The sequence below is a fragment of the Heterodontus francisci genome, chromosome 28, assembly GCF_036365525.1.
Source record: "Heterodontus francisci isolate sHetFra1 chromosome 28, sHetFra1.hap1, whole genome shotgun sequence".
Classification (NCBI taxonomy): domain Eukaryota; kingdom Metazoa; phylum Chordata; class Chondrichthyes; order Heterodontiformes; family Heterodontidae; genus Heterodontus; species Heterodontus francisci.
Genome location: NC_090398.1, coordinates 10966406 through 10988304, shown reverse-complemented (window position 1 = coordinate 10988304; position 21899 = coordinate 10966406). Strand labels below are relative to the sequence as shown.

The 21899-nt window shown below is 42.5% G+C and overlaps 13 non-coding genes across 13 annotated transcripts; all 13 read right to left on the bottom strand.

Moving 5' to 3' along the window:
* Positions 1-933: 933 nt before the first annotated feature.
* On the bottom strand, positions 934-1006 carry trnak-uuu (transfer RNA lysine (anticodon UUU)). Its single transcript has one exon. It is a non-coding gene; the product is annotated as a tRNA-Lys (tRNA).
* Positions 1007-2640: 1634 nt separating this feature from the next.
* Positions 2641-2713, bottom strand: trnak-uuu (transfer RNA lysine (anticodon UUU)). The gene has a single exon. It is a non-coding gene; the product is annotated as a tRNA-Lys (tRNA).
* A 1634-nt stretch (positions 2714-4347) lies between these two features.
* Positions 4348-4420, bottom strand: trnak-uuu (transfer RNA lysine (anticodon UUU)). Its single transcript has one exon. It is a non-coding gene; the product is annotated as a tRNA-Lys (tRNA).
* A 1622-nt stretch (positions 4421-6042) lies between these two features.
* trnak-uuu (transfer RNA lysine (anticodon UUU)) lies at positions 6043-6115 on the bottom strand. Its single transcript has one exon. It is a non-coding gene; the product is annotated as a tRNA-Lys (tRNA).
* A 1622-nt stretch (positions 6116-7737) lies between these two features.
* On the bottom strand, positions 7738-7810 carry trnak-uuu (transfer RNA lysine (anticodon UUU)). The gene has a single exon. It is a non-coding gene; the product is annotated as a tRNA-Lys (tRNA).
* A 1634-nt stretch (positions 7811-9444) lies between these two features.
* On the bottom strand, positions 9445-9517 carry trnak-uuu (transfer RNA lysine (anticodon UUU)). Its single transcript has one exon. It is a non-coding gene; the product is annotated as a tRNA-Lys (tRNA).
* A 1622-nt stretch (positions 9518-11139) lies between these two features.
* Positions 11140-11212, bottom strand: trnak-uuu (transfer RNA lysine (anticodon UUU)). Its single transcript has one exon. It is a non-coding gene; the product is annotated as a tRNA-Lys (tRNA).
* Positions 11213-12834: 1622 nt separating this feature from the next.
* On the bottom strand, positions 12835-12907 carry trnak-uuu (transfer RNA lysine (anticodon UUU)). Its single transcript has one exon. It is a non-coding gene; the product is annotated as a tRNA-Lys (tRNA).
* A 1634-nt stretch (positions 12908-14541) lies between these two features.
* trnak-uuu (transfer RNA lysine (anticodon UUU)) lies at positions 14542-14614 on the bottom strand. The gene has a single exon. It is a non-coding gene; the product is annotated as a tRNA-Lys (tRNA).
* Positions 14615-16248: 1634 nt separating this feature from the next.
* Positions 16249-16321, bottom strand: trnak-uuu (transfer RNA lysine (anticodon UUU)). Its single transcript has one exon. It is a non-coding gene; the product is annotated as a tRNA-Lys (tRNA).
* A 1634-nt stretch (positions 16322-17955) lies between these two features.
* On the bottom strand, positions 17956-18028 carry trnak-uuu (transfer RNA lysine (anticodon UUU)). The gene has a single exon. It is a non-coding gene; the product is annotated as a tRNA-Lys (tRNA).
* A 1634-nt stretch (positions 18029-19662) lies between these two features.
* trnak-uuu (transfer RNA lysine (anticodon UUU)) lies at positions 19663-19735 on the bottom strand. The gene has a single exon. It is a non-coding gene; the product is annotated as a tRNA-Lys (tRNA).
* Positions 19736-21369: 1634 nt separating this feature from the next.
* Positions 21370-21442, bottom strand: trnak-uuu (transfer RNA lysine (anticodon UUU)). Its single transcript has one exon. It is a non-coding gene; the product is annotated as a tRNA-Lys (tRNA).
* Between the last annotated feature and the right edge of the window lie 457 nt (positions 21443-21899).

Below are 21899 nucleotides of genomic sequence, written 5' to 3'. Positions count from 1 at the left end.
ATGATGAGGCTTTTTGATAGTTTAAAGAAGGAGAACCTATCCAGTGGCAGAGCTTTCAGCAAAGAAATGGGCACAGATTCAAGTTGATTGGCAAAATTATCAGAGGCGACCTGTGGAAACACTTAGTTTTATGCCCCCATTTTGTTGGAATCTGCAGTGCACTGTCTGAAATGACGGTGGAGGTTGAACCATAAGTAATCTTCAAAGTGCTTTGGTCTGCAGCCTGAAGAACGTAAAGGTTTAGGGAAAACAGAGCTGGCATATATGACGACGCACACGTATTCGAAGAACCGTCACAGGTATCACGAGTGGAACGGCACCCTGTGCTGTAAGTTTTTTTGTCTCTGTGAATGCAGGAAAAGCATGGGAAATCCTGTTATTATTTCAAAACCAATTTAAGCATGTCATTTCCCGAAGAGATTTTGAAGGGCAATGGAGTGATATTTGTCGCGTGAAGTGAATTAAACTTTAATTTGCTAAGCTGATGATTGATAAGGAAATTTTGAAGAATAAAGCTGGATAACAAGAACAAAAGCGAAATAGTGAGGATTGTGGAAATCTGAAATCAAAACCGAGAGTGCAAAAAAGACAAAGCAGGTCTGGCAGCATGTGTGGCGAGAAAAATAGAGTTAACGTTTCAGGTGCGTGACAATACATCAGAATAATAACAACGATGTTCAACTGCCTTATTTGTGTATGTAAAAACTGGTAAAAAGTGATGACGGAGGTGATGCAATCCTGTTTAAGATTGAAACGATGCGATCAAGCAAAGCAGACGTCTTGCTGCAACTGAAAGAATTGCCGGTCAGAATGGACAAAACTTGCAACGAAAAGGGCTGCCAGAGTCTTGGCTCTCCACAGCCAAAGTACATGGCTTTGAATTCTTGAGGACACCGCACAAACACCACTGTGATAAAGACGTTAGACAAAGAGCACTTGAACAGGGACTTGAACCCTGGACCCTCAGATTAAAAGTCTGATGCTCTACCGACTGAGCTATCCAGGCTCAGGCAAGCAACCCGCACTGCGCCCTTCAGTGGCTGAGAACTAACAGTGCAACACGATCCATCTTCTGCACGAGCTTCTCGCATTTTACTCTCACACCCATGCATTCACTGCCTCCCACACTTTTCATTACGCAAATATTCTCCAGTCGTCCAACTGGACGCACTTTCACCTTATATCTTTCGTCGGTCTGTCTCACTCAACGTAACAATTCAACTTTCCGGCTGTTTATACATCCTTGAGAGAGCGACTGAAAGAGCAAATAAGAGAAGTGAAAAGACACTGACACCTAAGTTTAAGGCCATCCCAAAGTCTCCGAGCGATATTATCGCTATTATGAATACTTTGGCATCTGTCTTTACCAAGGAAGAAGATGCTTCCAAGGGCACAGTGAAACATGAAGTCATTAACACATTACAAACATTTCAAATTGACAAAGACGCGGTAATAAAACGGCTCCCGATAATAAAAGTTGATCAAACACCAGGGCTGAATCAGGTACATCCAGGCTTTATCTTGTTGTAGCATACGCGATCCTGAGGGGAGTTGATAGAGTGGATACGAGGAGAGATCGGCTTCACCTTCCACAGATGCTGCCTGAATAGTGGAATATTTCCATCATTTTCTTTTCTGTAATAGAAATTGTCCTTGCTCTACCTCGAGCTGGGGATCATAAAAGGAGCGTTAGTGGATATATTCAACATGATGAGGCTTTTTGATAGTTTAAAGAAGGAGAACCTATCCAGTGGCAGAGCTTTCAGCAAAGAAATGGGCACAGATTCAAGTTGATTGGCAAAATTATCAGAGGCGACCTGTGGAAACACTTAGTTTTATGCCCCCATTTTGTTGGAATCTGCAGTGCACTGTCTGAAATGACGGTGGAGGTTGAACCATAAGTAATCTTCAAAGTGCTTTGGTCTGCAGCCTGAAGAACGTAAAGGTTTAGGGAAAACAGAGCTGGCATATATGACGACGCACACGTATTCGAAGAACCGTCACAGGTATCACGAGTGGAACGGCACCCTGTGCTGTAAGTTTTTTTGTCTCTGTGAATGCAGGAAAAGCATGGGAAATCCTGTTATTATTTCAAAACCAACTTAAGCATGTCATTTCCCGAAGAGATTTTGAAGGGCAATGGAGTGATATTTGTCGCGTGAAGTGAATTAAACTTTAATTTGCTAAGCTGATGATTGATAAGGAAATTTTGAAGAATAAAGCTGGATAACAAGAACAAAAGCGAAATAGTGAGGATTGTGGAAATCTGAAATCAAAACCGAGAGTGCAAAAAAGACAAAGCAGGTCTGGCAGCATGTGTGGCGAGAAAAATAGAGTTAACGTTTCAGGTGCGTGACAATACATCAGAATAATAACAACGATGTTCAACTGCCTTATTTGTGTATGTAAAAACTGTTAAAAAGTGATGACTGAGGTGATGCAATCCTGTTTAAGATTGAAACGATGCGATCAAGCAAAGCAGACGTCTCGCTGCAACTGAAAGAATTGCCGGTCAGAATTGACAAAACTTGCAACGGAAAGGGCTGCCAGAGTCTTGGCTCTCCACAGCCAAAGTACATGGCTTTGAATTCTTGAGGACACTGCACAAACACCACTGTGATAAATGCATTAGACAAAAAACACCTGAACAGGGACTTGAACCCTGGACCCTCAGATTAAAAGTCTGATGCTCTACCGACTGAGCTATCCAGGCTCAAACACTCAACCCGCACTGCGCCCTTCAGTGGCTGAGAACTAACAGTGCAACACGATCCATCTTCTGCACTCGCTTCTCGCATTTTACTCTCACACCCATGCATTCACTGCCTCCCACACTTTTCATTACGCAAATATTCTCCAGTCGTCCAACTGGACGCACTTTCACCTTATATCTTTCGTCGGTCTGTCTCACTCAACGTAACAATTCAACTTTCCGGCTGTTTATACATCCTTGAGAGAGCGACTGAAAGAGCAAATAAGAGAAGTGAAAAGACACTGACACCTAAGTTTAAGGCCATCCCAAAGTCTCCGAGCGATATTATCGCTATTATGAATACTTTGGCATCTGTCTTTACCAAGGAAGAAGATGCTTCCAAGGGCACAGTGAAACATGAAGTCATTAACACATTACAAACATTTCAAATTGACAAAGACGCGGTAATAAAACGGCTCCCGATAATAAAAGTTGATCAAACACCAGGGCTGAATCAGGTACATCCAGGCTTTATCTTGTTGGAGCATACGCGATCCTGAGGGGAGTTGATAGAGTGGATACGAGGAGAGATCGGCTTCACCTTCCACAGATGCTGCCTGAATAGTGGAATATTTCCATCATTTTCTTTTCTGTAATAGAAATTGTCCTTGCTCTACCTCGAGCTGGGGATCATAAAAGGAGCGTTAGTGGATATATTCTACATGATGAGGCTTTTTGATAGTTTAAAGAAGGAGAACCTGTCCAGTGGCAGAGCTTTCAGCAAAGAAATGGGCACAGATTCAAGTTGATTGGCAAAATAATCAGAGGCGACCTGTGGAAACACTTAGTTTTATGCCCCCATTTTGTTGGAATCTGCAGTGCACTGTCTGAAATGACGGTGGAGGTTGAACCATAAGTAATCTTCAAAGTGCTTTGGTCTGCAGCCTGAAGAACGTAAAGGTTTAGGGAAAACAGAGCTGGCATATATGACGACGCACACGTATTCAAAGAACCGTCACAGGTATCACGAGTGGAACGGCACCCTGTGCTGTAAGTTTTTTTGTCTCTGTGAATGCAGGAAAAGCATGGGAAATCCTGTTATTATTTCAAAACCAATTTAAGCATGTCATTTCCCGAAGAGATTTTGAAGGGCAATGGAGTGATATTTGTCGCGTGAAGTGAATTAAACTTTAATTTGCTAAGCTGATGATTGATAAGGAAATTTTGAAGAATAAAGCTGGATAACAAGAACAAAAGCGAAATAGTGAGGATTGTGGAAATCTGAAATCAAAACCGAGAGTGCAAAAAAGACAAAGCAGGTCTGGCAGCATGTGTGGCGAGAAAAATAGAGTTAACGTTTCAGGTGCGTGACAATACATCAGAATAATAACAACGATGTTCAACTGCCTTATTTGTGTATGTAAAAACTGGTAAAAAGCGATGACGGAGGTGATGCAATCCTGTTTAAGATTGAAACGATGCGATCAAGCAAAGCAGACGTCTTGCTGCAACTGAAAGAATTGCCGGTCAGAATGGACAAAAGTTGCAACGAAAAGGGCTGCCAGAGTCTTGGCTCTCCACAGCCAAAGTACATGGCTTTGAATTCTTGAGGACACTGCACAAACACCACTGTGATAAAGGCATTAGACAAAGAGCACCTGAACAGGGACTTGAACCCTGGACCCTCAGATTAAAAGTCTGATGCTCTACCAACTGAGCTATCCAGGCTCAGACTCTCAACCCGCACTGCGCCCTTCAGTGGCTGAGAACTAACAGTGCAACACGATCCATCTTCTGCACCAACTTCTCGCATTTTACTCTCACACCCATGCATTCACTGCCTCCCACACTTTTCATTACGCAAATAATCTCCAGTCGTCCAAATGGACGCACTTTCACCTTATATCTTTCGTCGGTCTGTCTCACTCAACGTAACAATTCAACTTTCCGGCTGTTTATACATCCTTGAGAGAGCGACTGAAAGAGCAAATAAGAGAAGTGAAAAGACACTGACACCTAAGTTTAAGGCCATCCCAAAGTCTCCGAGCGATATTATCGCTATTATGAATACTTTGGCATCTGTCTTTACCAAGGAAGAAGATGCTTCCAAGGGCACAGTGAAACATGAAGTCATTAACACATTACAAACATTTCAAATTGACAAAGACGCGGTAATAAAACGGCTCCCGATAATAAAAGTTGATCAAACACCAGGGCTGAATCAGGTACATCCAGGCTTTATCTTGTTGTAGCATACGCGATCCTGAGGGGAGTTGATAGAGTGCATACGAGGAGAGATCGGCTTCACCTTCCACAGATGCTGCCTGAATAGTGGAATATTTCCATCATTTTCTTTTCTGTAATAGAAATTGTCCTTGCTCTACCTCGAGCTGGGGATCATAAAAGGAGCGTTAGTGGATATATTCTACATGATGAGCCTTTTTGATAGTTTAAAGAAGGAGAACCTGTCCAGTGGCAGAGCTTTCAGCAAAGAAATGGGCACAGATTCAAGTTGATTGGCAAAATAATCAGAGGCGAGCTGTGGAAACACTTAGTTTTATGCCCCCATTTTGTTGGAATCAACAGTGCACTGTCTGAAATGACGGTGGAGGTTGAACCATAAGTAATCTTCAAAGTGCTTTGGTCTGCAGCCTGAAGAACGTAAAGGTTTAGGGAAAACAGAGCTGGCATATATGACGACGCACACATATTCGAAGAACCGTCACAGGTATCACGAGTGGAACGGCACCCTGTGCTGTAAGTTTTTTTGTCTCTGTGAGTGCAGGAAAAGCATGGGAAATCCTGTTATTATTTCAAAACCAACTTAAGCATGTCATTTCCCGAAGAGATTTTGAAGGGCAATGGAGTGATATTTGTCGCGTGAAGTGAATTAAACTTTAATTTGCTAAGCTGATGATTGATAAGGAAATTTTGAAGAATAAAGCTGGATAACAAGATCAAAAGCGAAATAGTAAGGATTGTGGAAATCTGAAATCAAAACCGAGAGTGCAAAAAAGACAAAGCAGGTCTGGCAGCATGTGTGGCGAGAAAAATAGAGTTAACGTTTCAGGTGCGTGACAATGCATCAGAATAATAACAACGATGTTCAACTGCCTTATTTGTGTATGTAAAAACTGGTAAAAAGTGATGACGGAGGTGATGCAATCCTGTTTAAGATTGAAACGATGCGATCAAGCAAAGCAGACGTCTTGCTGCAACTGAAAGAATTGCCGGTCAGAATGGACAAAACTTGCTGCCAGCGTCTTGGCTCTCCACAGCCAAAGTACATGGCTTTGAATTCTTGAGGACACTGCACAAACACCACTGCGATAAAGGCATTAGACAAAGAGCACCTGAACAGGGACTTGAACCCTGGACCCTCAGATTAAAAGTCTGATGCTCTACCGACTGAGCTATCCAGGCTCAGACTCTCAACCCGCACTGCGCCCTTCAGTGGCTGAGAACTAACAGTGCAACACGATCCATCTTCTGCACTTGCTTCTCGCATTTTACTCTCACACACATGCATTCACTGCCTCCCACACTTTTCATTACGCAAATAATCTCCAGTCGTCCAAATGGACGCACTTTCACCTTATATCTTTCGTCGGTCTGTCTCACTCAACGTAACAATTCAACTTTCCGGCTGTTTATACATCCTTGAGAGAGCGACTGAAAGAGCAAATAAGAGAAGTGAAAAGACACTGACACCTAAGTTTAAGGCCATCCCAAAGTCTCCGAGCGATATTATCGCTATTATGAATACTTTGGCATCTGTCTTTACCAAGGAAGAAGATGCTTCCAAGGGCACAGTGAAACATGAAGTCATTAACACATTACAAACATTTCAAATTGACAAAGACGCGGTAATAAAACGGCTCCCGATAATAAAAGTTGATCAAACACCAGGGCTGAATCAGGTACATCCAGGCTTTATCTTGTTGTAGCATACGCGATCCTGAGGGGAGTTGATAGAGTGCATACGAGGAGAGATCGGCTTCACCTTCCACAGATGCTGCCTGAATAGTGGAATATTTCCATCATTTTCTTTTCTGTAATAGAAATTGTCCTTGCTCTACCTCGAGCTGGGGATCATAAAAGGAGCGTTAGCGGATATATTCTACATGATGAGCCTTTTTGATAGTTTAAAGAAGGAGAACCTGTCCAGTGGCAGAGCTTTCAGCAAAGAAATGGGCACAGATTCAAGTTGATTGGCAAAATAATCAGAGGCGAGCTGTGGAAACACTTAGTTTTATGCCCCCATTTTGTTGGAATCTGCAGTGCACTGTCTGAAATGACGGTGGAGGTTGAACCATAAGTAATCTTCAAAGTGCTTTGGTCTGCAGCCTGAAGAACGTAAAGGTTTAGGGAAAACAGAGCTGGCATATATGACGACGCACACGTATTCGAAGAACCGTCACAGGTATCACGGGTGGAACGGCACCCTGTGCTGTAAGTTTTTTTGTCTCTGTGAATGCAGGAAAAGCATGGGAAATCCTGTTATTATTTCAAAACCAACTTAAGCATGTCATTTCCCGAAGAGATTTTGAAGGGCAATGGAGTGATATTTGTCGCGTGAAGTGAATTAAACTTTAATTTGCTAAGCTGATGATTGATAAGGAAATTTTGAAGAATAAAGCTGGATAACAAGAACAAAAGAAAAATAGTAAGGATTGTGGAAATCTGAAATCAAAACCGAGAGTGCAAAAAAGACAAAGCAGGTCTGGCAGCATGTGTGGCGAGAAAAATAGAGTTAACGTTTCAGGTGCGTGACAATGCATCAGAATAATAACAACGATGTTCAACTGCCTTATTTGTGTATGTAAAAACTGGTAAAAAGTGATGACGGAGGTGATGCAATCCTGTTTAAGATTGAAACGATGCGATCAAGCAAAGCAGACGTCTTGCTGCAACTGAAAGAATTGCCGGTCAGAATGGACAAAACTTGCTGCCAGAGTCTTGGCTCTCCACAGCCAAAGTACATGGCTTTGAATTCTTGAGGACACTGCACAAACACCACTGCGATAAAGGCATTAGACAAAGAGCACCTGAACAGGGACTTGAACCCTGGACCCACAGATTAAAAGTCTGATGCTCTACCGACTGAGCTATCCAGGCTCAGACACTCAACCCGCACTGCGCCCTTCAGTGGCTGAGAACTAACAGTGCAACACGATCCATCTTCTGCACTTGCTTCTCGCATTTTACTCTCACACACATGCATTCACTGCCTCCCACACTTTTCATTACGCAAATAATCTCCAGTCGTCCAAATGGACGCACTTTCACCTTATATCTTTCGTCGGTCTGTCTCACTCAACGTAACAATTCAACTTTCCGGCTGTTTATACATCCTTGAGAGAGCGACTGAAAGAGCAAATAAGAGAAGTGAAAAGACACTGACACCTAAGTTTAAGGCCATCCCAAAGTCTCCGAGCGATATTATCGCTATTATGAATACTTTGGCATCTGTCTTTACCAAGGAAGAAGATGCTTCCAAGGGCACAGTGAAACATGAAGTCATTAACACATTACAAACATTTCAAATTGACAAAGACGCGGTAATAAAACGGCTCCCGATAATAAAAGTTGATCAAACACCAGGGCTGAATCAGGTACATCCAGGCTTTATCTTGTTGTAGCATACGCGATCCTGAGGGGAGTTGATAGAGTGCATACGAGGAGAGATCGGCTTCACCTTCCACAGATGCTGCCTGAATAGTGGAATATTTCCATCATTTTCTTTTCTGTAATAGAAATTGTCCTTGCTCTACCTCGAGCTGGGGATCATAAAAGGAGCGTTAGCGGATATATTCTACATGATGAGGCTTTTTGATAGTTTAAAGAAGGAGAACCTGTCCAGTGGCAGAGCTTTCAGCAAAGAAATGGGCACAGATTCAAGTTGATTGGCAAAATAATCAGAGGCGAGCTGTGGAAACACTTAGTTTTATGCCCCCATTTTGTTGGAATCTGCAGTGCACTGTCTGAAATGACGGTGGAGGTTGAACCATAAGTAATCTTCAAAGTGCTTTGGTCTGCAGCCTGAAGAACGTAAAGGTTTAGGGAAAACAGAGCTGGCATATATGACGACGCACACGTATTCGAAGAACCGTCACAGGTATCACGGGTGGAACGGCACCCTGTGCTGTAAGTTTTTTTGTCTCTGTGAATGCAGGAAAAGCATGGGAAATCCTGTTATTATTTCAAAACCAACTTAAGCATGTCATTTCCCGAAGAGATTTTGAAGGGCAATGGAGTGATATTTGTCGCGTGAAGTGAATTAAACTTTAATTTGCTAAGCTGATGATTGATAAGGAAATTTTGAAGAATAAAGCTGGATAACAAGAACAAAAGAAAAATAGTAAGGATTGTGGAAATCTGAAATCAAAACCGAGAGTGCAAAAAAGACAAAGCAGGTCTGGCAGCATGTGTGGCGAGAAAAATAGAGTTAACGTTTCAGGTGCGTGACAATGCATCAGAATAATAACAACGATGTTCAACTGCCTTATTTGTGTATGTAAAAACTGGTAAAAAGTGATGACGGAGGTGATGCAATCCTGTTTAAGATTGAAACGATGCGATCAAGCAAAGCAGACGTCTTGCTGCAACTGAAAGAATTGCCGGTCAGAATGGACAAAAATTGCAACGAAAAGGGCTGCCAGAGTCTTGGCTCTCCACAGCCAAAGTACATGGCTTTGAATTCTTGAGGACACTGCACAAACACCACTGTGATAAAGGCATTAGACAAAGAGCACCTGAACAGGGACTTGAACCCTGGACCCTCAGATTAAAAGTCTGATGTTCTACCGACTGAGCTATCCAGGCTCAGACACTCAACCTACACTGCGCCCTTCAGTGGCTGAGAACTAACAGTGCAACACGATCCATCTTCTGCACTTGCTTCTCGCATTTTACTCTCACACACATGCATTCACTGCCTCCCACACTTTTCATTACGCAAATAATCTCCAGTCGTCCAAATGGACGCACTTTCACCTTATATCTTTCGTCGGTCTGTCTCACTCAACGTAACAATTCAACTTTCCGGCTGTTTATACATCCTTGAGAGAGCGACTGAAAGAGCAAATAAGAGAAGTGAAAAGACACTGACACCTAAGTTTAAGGCCATCCCAAAGTCTCCGAGCGATATTATCGCTATTATGAATACTTTGGCATCTGTCTTTACCAAGGAAGAAGATGCTTCCAAGGGCACAGTGAAACATGAAGTCATTAACACATTACAAACATTTCAAATTGACAAAGACGCGGTAATAAAACGGCTCCCGATAATAAAAGTTGATCAAACACCAGGGCTGAATCAGGTACATCCAGGCTTTATCTTGTTGTAGCATACGCGATCCTGAGGGGAGTTGATAGAGTGCATACGAGGAGAGATCGGCTTCACCTTCCACAGATGCTGCCTGAATAGTGGAATATTTCCATCATTTTCTTTTCTGTAATAGAAATTGTCCTTGCTCTACCTCGAGCTGGGGATCATAAAAGGAGCGTTAGTGGATATATTCTACATGATGAGGCTTTTTGATAGTTTAAAGAAGGAGAACCTGTCCAGTGGCAGAGCTTTCAGCAAAGAAATGGGCACAGATTCAAGTTGATTGGCAAAATAATCAGAGGCGAGCTGTGGAAACACTTAGTTTTATGCCCCCATTTTGTTGGAATCTGCAGTGCACTGTCTGAAATGACGGTGGAGGTTGAACCATAAGTAATCTTCAAAGTGCTTTGGTCTGCAGCCTGAAGAACGTAAAGGTTTAGGGAAAACAGAGCTGGCATATATGACGACGCACACGTATTCGAAGAACCGTCAGAGGTATCACGAGTGGAACGGCACCCTGTGCTGTAAGTTTTTTTGTCTCTGTGAATGCAGGAAAAGCATGGGAAATCCTGTTATTATTTCAAAACCAACTTAAGCATGTCATTTCCCGAAGAGATTTTGAAGGGCAATGGAGTGATATTTGTCGCGTGAAGTGAATTAAACTTTAATTTGCTAAGCTGATGATTGATAAGGAAATTTTGAAGAATAAAGCTGGATAACAAGAACAAAAGCGAAATAGTAAGGATTGTGGAAATCTGAAATCAAAACCGAGAGTGCAAAAAAGACAAAGCAGGTCTGGCAGCATGTGTGGCGAGAAAAATAGAGTTAACGTTTCAGGTGCGTGACAATGCATCAGAATAATAACAACGATGTTCAACTGCCTTATTTGTGTATGTAAAAACTGGTAAAAAGTGATGACGGAGGTGATGCAATCCTGTTTAAGATTGAAACGATGCGATCAAGCAAAGCAGACGTCTTGCTGCAACTGAAAGAATTGCCGGTCAGAATGGACAAAACTTGCTGCCAGAGTCTTGGCTCTCCACAGCCAAAGTACATGGCTTTGAATTCTTGAGGACACTGCACAAACACCACTGCGATAAAGGCATTAGACAAAGAGCACCTGAACAGGGACTTGAACCCTGGACCCTCAGATTAAAAGTCTGATGCTCTACCGACTGAGCTATCCAGGCTCAGACTCTCAACCCGCACTGCGCCCTTCAGTGGCTGAGAACTAACAGTGCAACACGATCCATCTTCTGCACTTGCTTCTCGCATTTTACTCTCACACACATGCATTCACTGCCTCCCACACTTTTCATTACGCAAATAATCTCCAGTCGTCCAAATGGACGCACTTTCACCTTATATCTTTCGTCGGTCTGTCTCACTCAACGTAACAATTCAACTTTCCGGCTGTTTATACATCCTTGAGAGAGCGACTGAAAGAGCAAATAAGAGAAGTGAAAAGACACTGACACCTAAGTTTAAGGCCATCCCAAAGTCTCCGAGCGATATTATCGCTATTATGAATACTTTGGCATCTGTCTTTACCAAGGAAGAAGATGCTTCCAAGGGCACAGTGAAACATGAAGTCATTAACACATTACAAACATTTCAAATTGACAAAGACGCGGTAATAAAACGGCTCCCGATAATAAAAGTTGATCAAACACCAGGGCTGAATCAGGTACATCCAGGCTTTATCTTGTTGTAGCATACGCGATCCTGAGGGGAGTTGATAGAGTGCATACGAGGAGAGATCGGCTTCACCTTCCACAGATGCTGCCTGAATAGTGGAATATTTCCATCATTTTCTTTTCTGTAATAGAAATTGTCCTTGCTCTACCTCGAGCTGGGGATCATAAAAGGAGCGTTAGCGGATATATTCTACATGATGAGGCTTTTTGATAGTTTAAAGAAGGAGAACCTGTCCAGTGGCAGAGCTTTCAGCAAAGAAATGGGCACAGATTCAAGTTGATTGGCAAAATAATCAGAGGCGAGCTGTGGAAACACTTAGTTTTATGCCCCCATTTTGTTGGAATCTGCAGTGCACTGTCTGAAATGACGGTGGAGGTTGAACCATAAGTAATCTTCAAAGTGCTTTGGTCTGCAGCCTGAAGAACGTAAAGGTTTAGGGAAAACAGAGCTGGCATATATGACGACGCACACGTATTCGAAGAACCGTCACAGGTATCACGGGTGGAACGGCACCCTGTGCTGTAAGTTTTTTTGTCTCTGTGAATGCAGGAAAAGCATGGGAAATCCTGTTATTATTTCAAAACCAACTTAAGCATGTCATTTCCCGAAGAGATTTTGAAGGGCAATGGAGTGATATTTGTCGCGTGAAGTGAATTAAACTTTAATTTGCTAAGCTGATGATTGATAAGGAAATTTTGAAGAATAAAGCTGGATAACAAGAACAAAAGAAAAATAGTAAGGATTGTGGAAATCTGAAATCAAAACCGAGAGTGCAAAAAAGACAAAGCAGGTCTGGCAGCATGTGTGGCGAGAAAAATAGAGTTAACGTTTCAGGTGCGTGACAATGCATCAGAATAATAACAACGATGTTCAACTGCCTTATTTGTGTATGTAAAAACTGGTAAAAAGTGATGACGGAGGTGATGCAATCCTGTTTAAGATTGAAACGATGCGATCAAGCAAAGCAGACGTCTTGCTGCAACTGAAAGAATTGCCGGTCAGAATGGACAAAACTTGCTGCCAGAGTCTTGGCTCTCCACAGCCAAAGTACATGGCTTTGAATTCTTGAGGACACTGCACAAACACCACTGCGATAAAGGCATTAGACAAAGAGCACCTGAACAGGGACTTGAACCCTGGACCCACAGATTAAAAGTCTGATGCTTTACCGACTGAGCTATCCAGGCTCAGACACTCAACCCGCACTGCGCCCTTCAGTGGCTGAGAACTAACAGTGCAACACGATCCATCTTCTGCACTTGCTTCTCGCATTTTACTCTCACACACATGCATTCACTGCCTCCCACACTTTTCATTACGCAAATAATCTCCAGTCGTCCAAATGGACGCACTTTCACCTTATATCTTTCGTCGGTCTGTCTCACTCAACGTAACAATTCAACTTTCCGGCTGTTTATACATCCTTGAGAGAGCGACTGAAAGAGCAAATAAGAGAAGTGAAAAGACACTGACACCTAAGTTTAAGGCCATCCCAAAGTCTCCGAGCGATATTATCGCTATTATGAATACTTTGGCATCTGTCTTTACCAAGGAAGAAGATGCTTCCAAGGGCACAGTGAAACATGAAGTCATTAACACATTACAAACATTTCAAATTGACAAAGACGCGGTAATAAAACGGCTCCCGATAATAAAAGTTGATCAAACACCAGGGCTGAATCAGGTACATCCAGGCTTTATCTTGTTGTAGCATACGCGATCCTGAGGGGAGTTGATAGAGTGCATACGAGGAGAGATCGGCTTCACCTTCCACAGATGCTGCCTGAATAGTGGAATATTTCCATCATTTTCTTTTCTGTAATAGAAATTGTCCTTGCTCTACCTCGAGCTGGGGATCATAAAAGGAGCGTTAGCGGATATATTCTACATGATGAGGCTTTTTGATAGTTTAAAGAAGGAGAACCTGTCCAGTGGCAGAGCTTTCAGCAAAGAAATGGGCACAGATTCAAGTTGATTGGCAAAATAATCAGAGGCGAGCTGTGGAAACACTTAGTTTTATGCCCCCATTTTGTTGGAATCTGCAGTGCACTGTCTGAAATGACGGTGGAGGTTGAACCATAAGTAATCTTCAAAGTGCTTTGGTCTGCAGCCTGAAGAACGTAAAGGTTTAGGGAAAACAGAGCTGGCATATATGACGACGCACACGTATTCGAAGAACCGTCACAGGTATCACGGGTGGAACGGCACCCTGTGCTGTAAGTTTTTTTGTCTCTGTGAATGCAGGAAAAGCATGGGAAATCCTGTTATTATTTCAAAACCAACTTAAGCATGTCATTTCCCGAAGAGATTTTGAAGGGCAATGGAGTGATATTTGTCGCGTGAAGTGAATTAAACTTTAATTTGCTAAGCTGATGATTGATAAGGAAATTTTGAAGAATAAAGCTGGATAACAAGAACAAAAGAAAAATAGTAAGGATTGTGGAAATCTGAAATCAAAACCGAGAGTGCAAAAAAGACAAAGCAGGTCTGGCAGCATGTGTGGCGAGAAAAATAGAGTTAACGTTTCAGGTGCGTGACAATGCATCAGAATAATAACAACGATGTTCAACTGCCTTATTTGTGTATGTAAAAACTGGTAAAAAGTGATGACGGAGGTGATGCAATCCTGTTTAAGATTGAAACGATGCGATCAAGCAAAGCAGACGTCTTGCTGCAACTGAAAGAATTGCCGGTCAGAATGGACAAAACTTGCAACAAAACAGGCTTCCAGAGTCTTGGCTCTCCACAGCCAAAGTACATGGCTTTGAATTCTTGAGGACACTGCACAAACACCACTGCGATAAAGGCATTAGACAAAGAGCACCTGAACAGGGACTTGAACCCTGGACCCTCAGATTAAAAGTCTGATGCTCTACCGACTGAGCTATCCAGGCTCAGACACTCAACCCGCACTGCGCCCTTCAGTGGCTGAGAACTAACAGTGCAACACGATCCATCTTCTGCACTTGCTTCTCGCATTTTACTCTCACACACATGCATTCACTGCCTCCCACACTTTTCATTACGCAAATAATCTCCAGTCGTCCAAATGGACGCACTTTCACCTTATATCTTTCGTCGGTCTGTCTCACTCAACGTAACAATTCAACTTTCCGGCTGTTTATACATCCTTGAGAGAGCGACTGAAAGAGCAAATAAGAGAAGTGAAAAGACACTGACACCTAAGTTTAAGGCCATCCCAAAGTCTCCGAGCGATATTATCGCTATTATGAATACTTTGGCATCTGTCTTTACCAAGGAAGAAGATGCTTCCAAGGGCACAGTGAAACATGAAGTCATTAACACATTACAAACATTTCAAATTGACAAAGACGCGGTAATAAAACGGCTCCCGATAATAAAAGTTGATCAAACACCAGGGCTGAATCAGGTACATCCAGGCTTTATCTTGTTGTAGCATACGCGATCCTGAGGGGAGTTGATAGAGTGCATACGAGGAGAGATCGGCTTCACCTTCCACAGATGCTGCCTGAATAGTGGAATATTTCCATCATTTTCTTTTCTGTAATAGAAATTGTCCTTGCTCTACCTCGAGCTGGGGATCATAAAAGGAGCGTTAGTGGATATATTCTACATGATGAGCCTTTTTGATAGTTTAAAGAAGGAGAACCTGTCCAGTGGCAGAGCTTTCAGCAAAGAAATGGGCACAGATTCAAGTTGATTGGCAAAATAATCAGAGGCGAGCTGTGGAAACACTTAGTTTTATGCCCCCATTTTGTTGGAATCAACAGTGCACTGTCTGAAATGACGGTGGAGGTTGAACCATAAGTAATCTTCAAAGTGCTTTGGTCTGCAGCCTGAAGAACGTAAAGGTTTAGGGAAAACAGAGCTGGCATATATGACGACGCACACGTATTCGAAGAACCGTCACAGGTATCACGAGTGGAACGGCACCCTGTGCTGTAAGTTTTTTTGTCTCTGTGAATGCAGGAAAAGCATGGGAAATCCTGTTATTATTTCAAAACCAACTTAAGCATGTCATTTCCCGAAGAGATTTTGAAGGGCAATGGAGTGATATTTGTCGCGTGAAGTGAATTAAACTTTAATTTGCTAAGCTGATGATTGATAAGGAAATTTTGAAGAATAAAGCTGGATAACAAGAACAAAAGCGAAATAGTGAGGATTGTGGAAATCTGAAATCAAAACCGAGAGTGCAAAAAAGACAAAGCAGGTCTGGCAGCATGTGTGGCGAGAAAAATAGAGTTAACGTTTCAGGTGCGTGACAATACATCAGAATAATAACAACGATGTTCAACTGCCTTATTTGTGTATGTAAAAACTGTTAAAAAGTGATGACGGAGGTGATGCAATCCTGTTTAAGATTGAAACGATGCGATCAAGCAAAGCAGACGTCTTGCTGCAACTGAAAGAATTGCCGGTCAGAATGGACAAAACTTGCAACGAAAAAGGCTGCCAGAGTCTTGGCTCCCCACAGCCAAAGTACATGGTTTTGAATTTTTGAGGACACTGCACAAACACCACTGTGATAAAGGCATTAGACAAAGAACACCTGAACAGGGACTTGAACCCTGGACCCTCAGATTAAAAGTCTGATGCTCTACCAACTGAGCTATCCAGGCTCAGACACTCAAGCGGCACTGCGCCCTTCAGTGGCTGAGAACTAACAGTGCAACACGATCCATCTTCTGCACCAGCTTCTCGCATTTTACTCTCACACACATGCATTCACTGCCTCCCACACTTTTCATTACGCAAATAATCTCCAGTCGTCCAAATGGACGCACTTTCACCTTATATCTTTCGTCGGTCTGTCTCACTCAACGTAACAATTCAACTTTCCGGCTGTTTATACATCCTTGAGAGAGCGACTGAAAGAGCAAATAAGAGAAGTGAAAAGACACTGACACCTCAGTTTAAGGCCATCCCAAAGTCTCCGAGCGATATTATCGCTATTATGAATACTTTGGCATCTGTCTTTACCAAGGAAGAAGATGCTTCCAAGAGCACAGTGAAACATGAAGTCATTAACACATTACAAACATTTCAAATTGACAAAGACGCAGTAATAGAACGGCTCCCGATAATAAAAGTTGATCAAACACCAGGGCTGAATCAGGTACATCCAGGCTTTATCTTGTTGTAGCATACGCGATCCTGAGGGGAGTTGATAGAGTGGATACGAGGAGAGATCGGCTTCACCTTCCACAGATGCTGCCTGAATAGTGGAATATTTCCATCATTTTCTTTTCTGTAATAGAAATTGTCCTTGCTCTACCTCGAGCTGGGGATCATAAAAGGAGCGTTAGTGGATATATTCTACATGATGAGGCTTTTTGATAGTTTAAAGAAGGAGAACCTGTCCAGTGGCAGAGCTTTCAGCAAAGAAATGGGCACAGATTCAAGTTGATTGGCAAAATTATCAGAGGCGAGCTGTGGAAACACTTAGTTTTATGCCCCAATTTTGTTGGAATCTGCAGTGCACTGTCTGAAATGACGGTGGAGGTTGAACCATAAGTAATCTTCAAAGTGCTTTGGTCTGCAGCCTGAAGAACGTAAAGGTTTAGGGAAAACAGAGCTTGCATATATGACGACGCACACATATTCGAAGAACCGTCACAGGTATCACGAGTGGAACGGCACCCTGTGCTGTAAGTTTTTTTGTCTCTGTGAATGCAGGAAAAGCATGGGAAATCCTGTTATTATTTCAAAACCAACTTAAGCATGTCATTTCCCGAAGAGATTTTGAAGGGCAATGGAGTGATATTTGTCGCGTGAAGTGAATTAAACTTTAATTTGCTAAGCTGATGATTGATAAGGAAATTTTGAAGAATAAAGCTGGATAACAAGAACAAAAGCGAAATAGTGAGGATTGTGGAAATCTGAAATCAAAACCGAGAGTGCAAAAAAGACAAAGCAGGTCTGGCAGCATGTGTGGCGAGAAAAATAGAGTTAACGTTTCAGGTGCGTGACAATACATCAGAATAATAACAACGATGTTCAACTGCCTTATTTGTGTATGTAAAAACTGGTAAAAAGTGATGACGGAGGTGATGCAATCCTGTTTAAGATTGAAACGATGCGATCAAGCAAAGCAGACGTCTTGCTGCAACTGAAAGAATTGCCGGTCAGAATGGACAAAACTTGCAACGAAAAGAGCTGCCAGAGTCTTGGCTCTCCACAGCCAAAGTACATGGCTTTGAATTCTTGAGGACACTGCACAAACACCACTGTGATAAGTGCATTGGACAAAGAACACCTGAATAGGGACTTGAACCCTGGACCCTCAAATTAAAAGTCTGATGCTCTACCGACTGAGCTATCCAGGCTCAAACACTCAACCCGCACTGCGCCCTTCAGTGGCTGAGAACTAACAGTGCAACACGATCCATCTTCTGCACCAGCTTCTCGCATTTTACTCTCACACCCATGCATTCACTGCCTCCCACACTTTTCATTACGCAAATATTCTCCAGTCGTCCAACTGGACGCACTTTCACCTTATTTCTTTCGTCGGTCTGTCTCACTCAACGTAACAATTCAACTTTCCGGCTGTTTATACATCCTTGAGAGAGCGACTGAAAGATCAAATAAGAGAAGTGAAAAGACACTGACACCTAAGTTTAAGGCCATCCCAAAGTCTCCGAGCGATATTATCGCTATTATGAATACTTTGGCATCTGTCTTTACCAAGGAAGAAGATGCTTCCAAGGGCACAGTGAAACATGAAGTCATTAACACATTACAAACATTTCAAATTGACAAAGACGCGGTAATAAAACGGCTCCCGATAATAAAAGTTGATCAAACACCAGGGCTGAATCAGGTACATCCAGGCTTTATCTTGTTGTAGCATACGCGATCCTGAGGGGAGTTGATAGAGTGCATACGAGGAGAGATCGGCTTCACCTTCCACAGATGCTGCTTGAATAGTGGAATATTTCCATCATTTTATTTTCTGTAATAGAAATTGTCCTTGCTCTACCTCGAGCTGGGGATCATAAAAGGAGCGTTAGTGGATATATTCTACATGATGAGGCTTTTTGATAGTTTAAAGAAGGAGAACCTGTCCAGTGGCAGAGCTTTCAGCAAAGAAATGGGCACAGATTCAAGTTGATTGGCAAAATAATCAGAGGCGACCTGTGGAAACACTTAGTGTTATGTCCCCATTTTGTTGGAATCTGCAGTGCACTGTCTGAAATGACGGTGGAGGTTGAACCATAAGTAATCTTCAAAGTGCTTTGGTCTGCAGCCTGAAGAACGTAAAGGTTTAGGGAAAACAGAGCTGGCATATATGACGACGCACACATATTCGAAGAACCGTCACAGGTATCACAAGTGGAACGGCACCCTGTGCTGTAAGTTTTTTTGTTTCTGTGAATGCTGGAAAAGCATGGGAAGTCCTGCTATTATTTCAAAACCAACTTAAGCATGTCATTTCCCGAAGAGATTTTGAAGGGCAATGGAGTGATATTTGTCGCGTGAAGTGAATTAAACTTTAATTTGCTAAGCTGATGATTGATAAGGAAATTTTGAAGAATAAAGCTGGATAACAAGAACAAAAGCGAAATAGTGAGGATTGTGGAAATCTGAAATCAAAACCGAGAGTGCAAAAAAGACAAAGCAGGTCTGGCAGCATGTGTGGCGAGAAAAATAGAGTTAACGTTTCAGGTGCGTGACAATACATCAGAATAATAACAACGATGTTCAACTGCCTTATTTGTGTATGTAAAAACTGTTAAAAAGTGATGACGGAGGTGATGCAATCCTGTTTAAGATTGAAACGATGCGATCAAGCAAAGCAGACGTCTTGCTGCAACTGAAAGAATTGCCGGTCAGAATGGACAAAACTTGCAACGAAAAGGGCTGCCAGAGTCTTGGCTCTCCACAGCCAAAGCACATGGCTTTGAATTCTTGAGTACACTGCACAAACACCACTGTGATAAAGGCATTAGACAAAGAGCACCTGAACAGGGACTTGAACCCTGGACCCTCAGATTAAAAGTCTGATGCTCTACCGACTGAGCTATCCAGGCTCAGACGCTCAAGCCGCACTGCGCCCTTCAGTGGCTGAGAACTAACAGTGCAACACGATCCATCTTCTGCACTGGCTTCTCGCATTTTGCTCTCACACACATGCATTCACTGCCTCCCACACTTTTCATTACGCAAATATTCTCCAGTCGTCCAACTGGACGCACTTTCACCTTATATCTTTCGTCGGTCTGTCTCACTCAACGTAACAATTCAACTTTCCGGCTGTTTATACATCCTTGAGAGAGCGACTGAAAGGGCAAATAAGAGAAGTGAAAGGACACTGACACCTAAGTTTAAGGCCATCCCAAAGTCTCCGAGCGACATTATCGCTATTATGAATACTTTGGCATCTGTCTTTACCAAGGAAGAAGATGCTTCCAAGGGCACAGTGAAACATGAAGTCATTAACACATTACAAACATCTCAAATTGACAAAGACGCGGTAATAAAACGGCTCCCGATAATAAAAGTTGATCAAACACCGGGGCTGAATCAGGTACATCCAGGCTTTATCTTGTTGTAGCATAAGCGATCCTGAGGGGAGTTGATAGAGTGCATATGAGGAGAGATCGGCTTCACCTTCCACAGATGCTGCCTGAATCGTGGAATATTTCCATCATTTTCTTTTCTGTAATAGAAATTGTCCTTGCTCTACCTCGAGCTGGGGAACATAAAAGGAGCGTTAGTGGATATATTCTACATGATGAGGCTTTTTGATAGTTTAAAGAAGGAGAACCTGTCCAGTGGCAGAGCTTTCAGCAAAGAAATGGGCACAGATTCAAGTTGATTGGCAAAATAATCAGAGGCGACCTGTGGAAACACTTAGTTTTATGCCCCCATTTTGTTGGAATCTGCAGTGCACTGTCTGAAATGACGGTGGAGGTTGAACCATAAGTAATCTTCAAAGTGCTTTGGTCTGCAGCCTGAAGAACGTAAAGGTTTAGGGAAAACAGAGCTTGCATATATGACGACGCACACGTTTTCGAAGAACCGTCACAGGTATCACGAGTGGAACGGCACCCTGTGCTGTAAGTTTTTTTGTCTCTGTGAATGCAGGAAAAGCATGGGAAATTCTGTTATTATTTCAAAACCAACTTAAGCATGTCATTTCCCGAAGAGATTTTGAAGGGCAATGGAGTGATATTTGTCGCGTGAAGTGAATTAAACTTTAATTTGCTAAGCTGATGATTGATAAGGAAATTTTGAAGAATAAAGCTGGATAACAAGAACAAAAGCGAAATAGTGAGGATTGTGGAAATCTGAAATCAAAACCGAGAGTGCAAAAAAGACAAAGCAGGTCTGGCAGCATGTGTGGCGAGAAAAATAGAGTTAACGTTTCAGGTGCGTGACAATACATCAGAATAATAACAACGATGTTCAACTGCCTTATTTGTGTATGTAAAAACTGTTAAAAAGTGATGACGGAGGTGATGCAATCCTGTTTAAGATTGAAACGATGCGATCAAGCAAAGCAGACGTCTTGCTGCAACTGAAAGAATTGCCGGTCAGAATGGACAAAACTTGCAACGAAAAGGGCTGCCAGAGTCTTGGCTCCCCACAGCCAAAGTACATGGTTTTGAACTCTTAAAGACACTGCACAAACACCACTGTGATAAAGGCATTAGACAAAGAGCGCCTGAACAGGGACTTGAACCCTGGACCCTCAGATTAAAAGTCTGATGCTCTACCGACTGAGCTATCGAGGCTCGGACGCTCAAGCCGCACTGCGCCCTTCAGTGGCTGAGAACTAACAGTGCAACACGATCCATCTTCTGCACCAGCTTCTCGCATTTTACTCTCACAGCCATGCATTCACTGCCTCCCACACTTTTCATTACGCAAATAATTCAGGTCGTCCAAATGGACGCACTTTCACCTTATATCTTTCGTCGGTCTGTCTCACTCAACGTAACAATTCAACTTTCCGACTGTTTATACATCCTTGAGAGAGCGACTGAAAGAGCAAATAAGAGAAGTGAAAAGACACTGACACATAAGTTTAAGGCCATCCCAAAGTCTCCGAGTGATATTATCGCTATTATGAATACTTTGGCATCTGTCTTTACCAAGGAAGAAGATGCTTCCAAGGGCACAGTGAAACATGAAGTCATTAACACATTACAAACATTTCAAATTGACAAAGACGCGGTAATAGAACGGCTC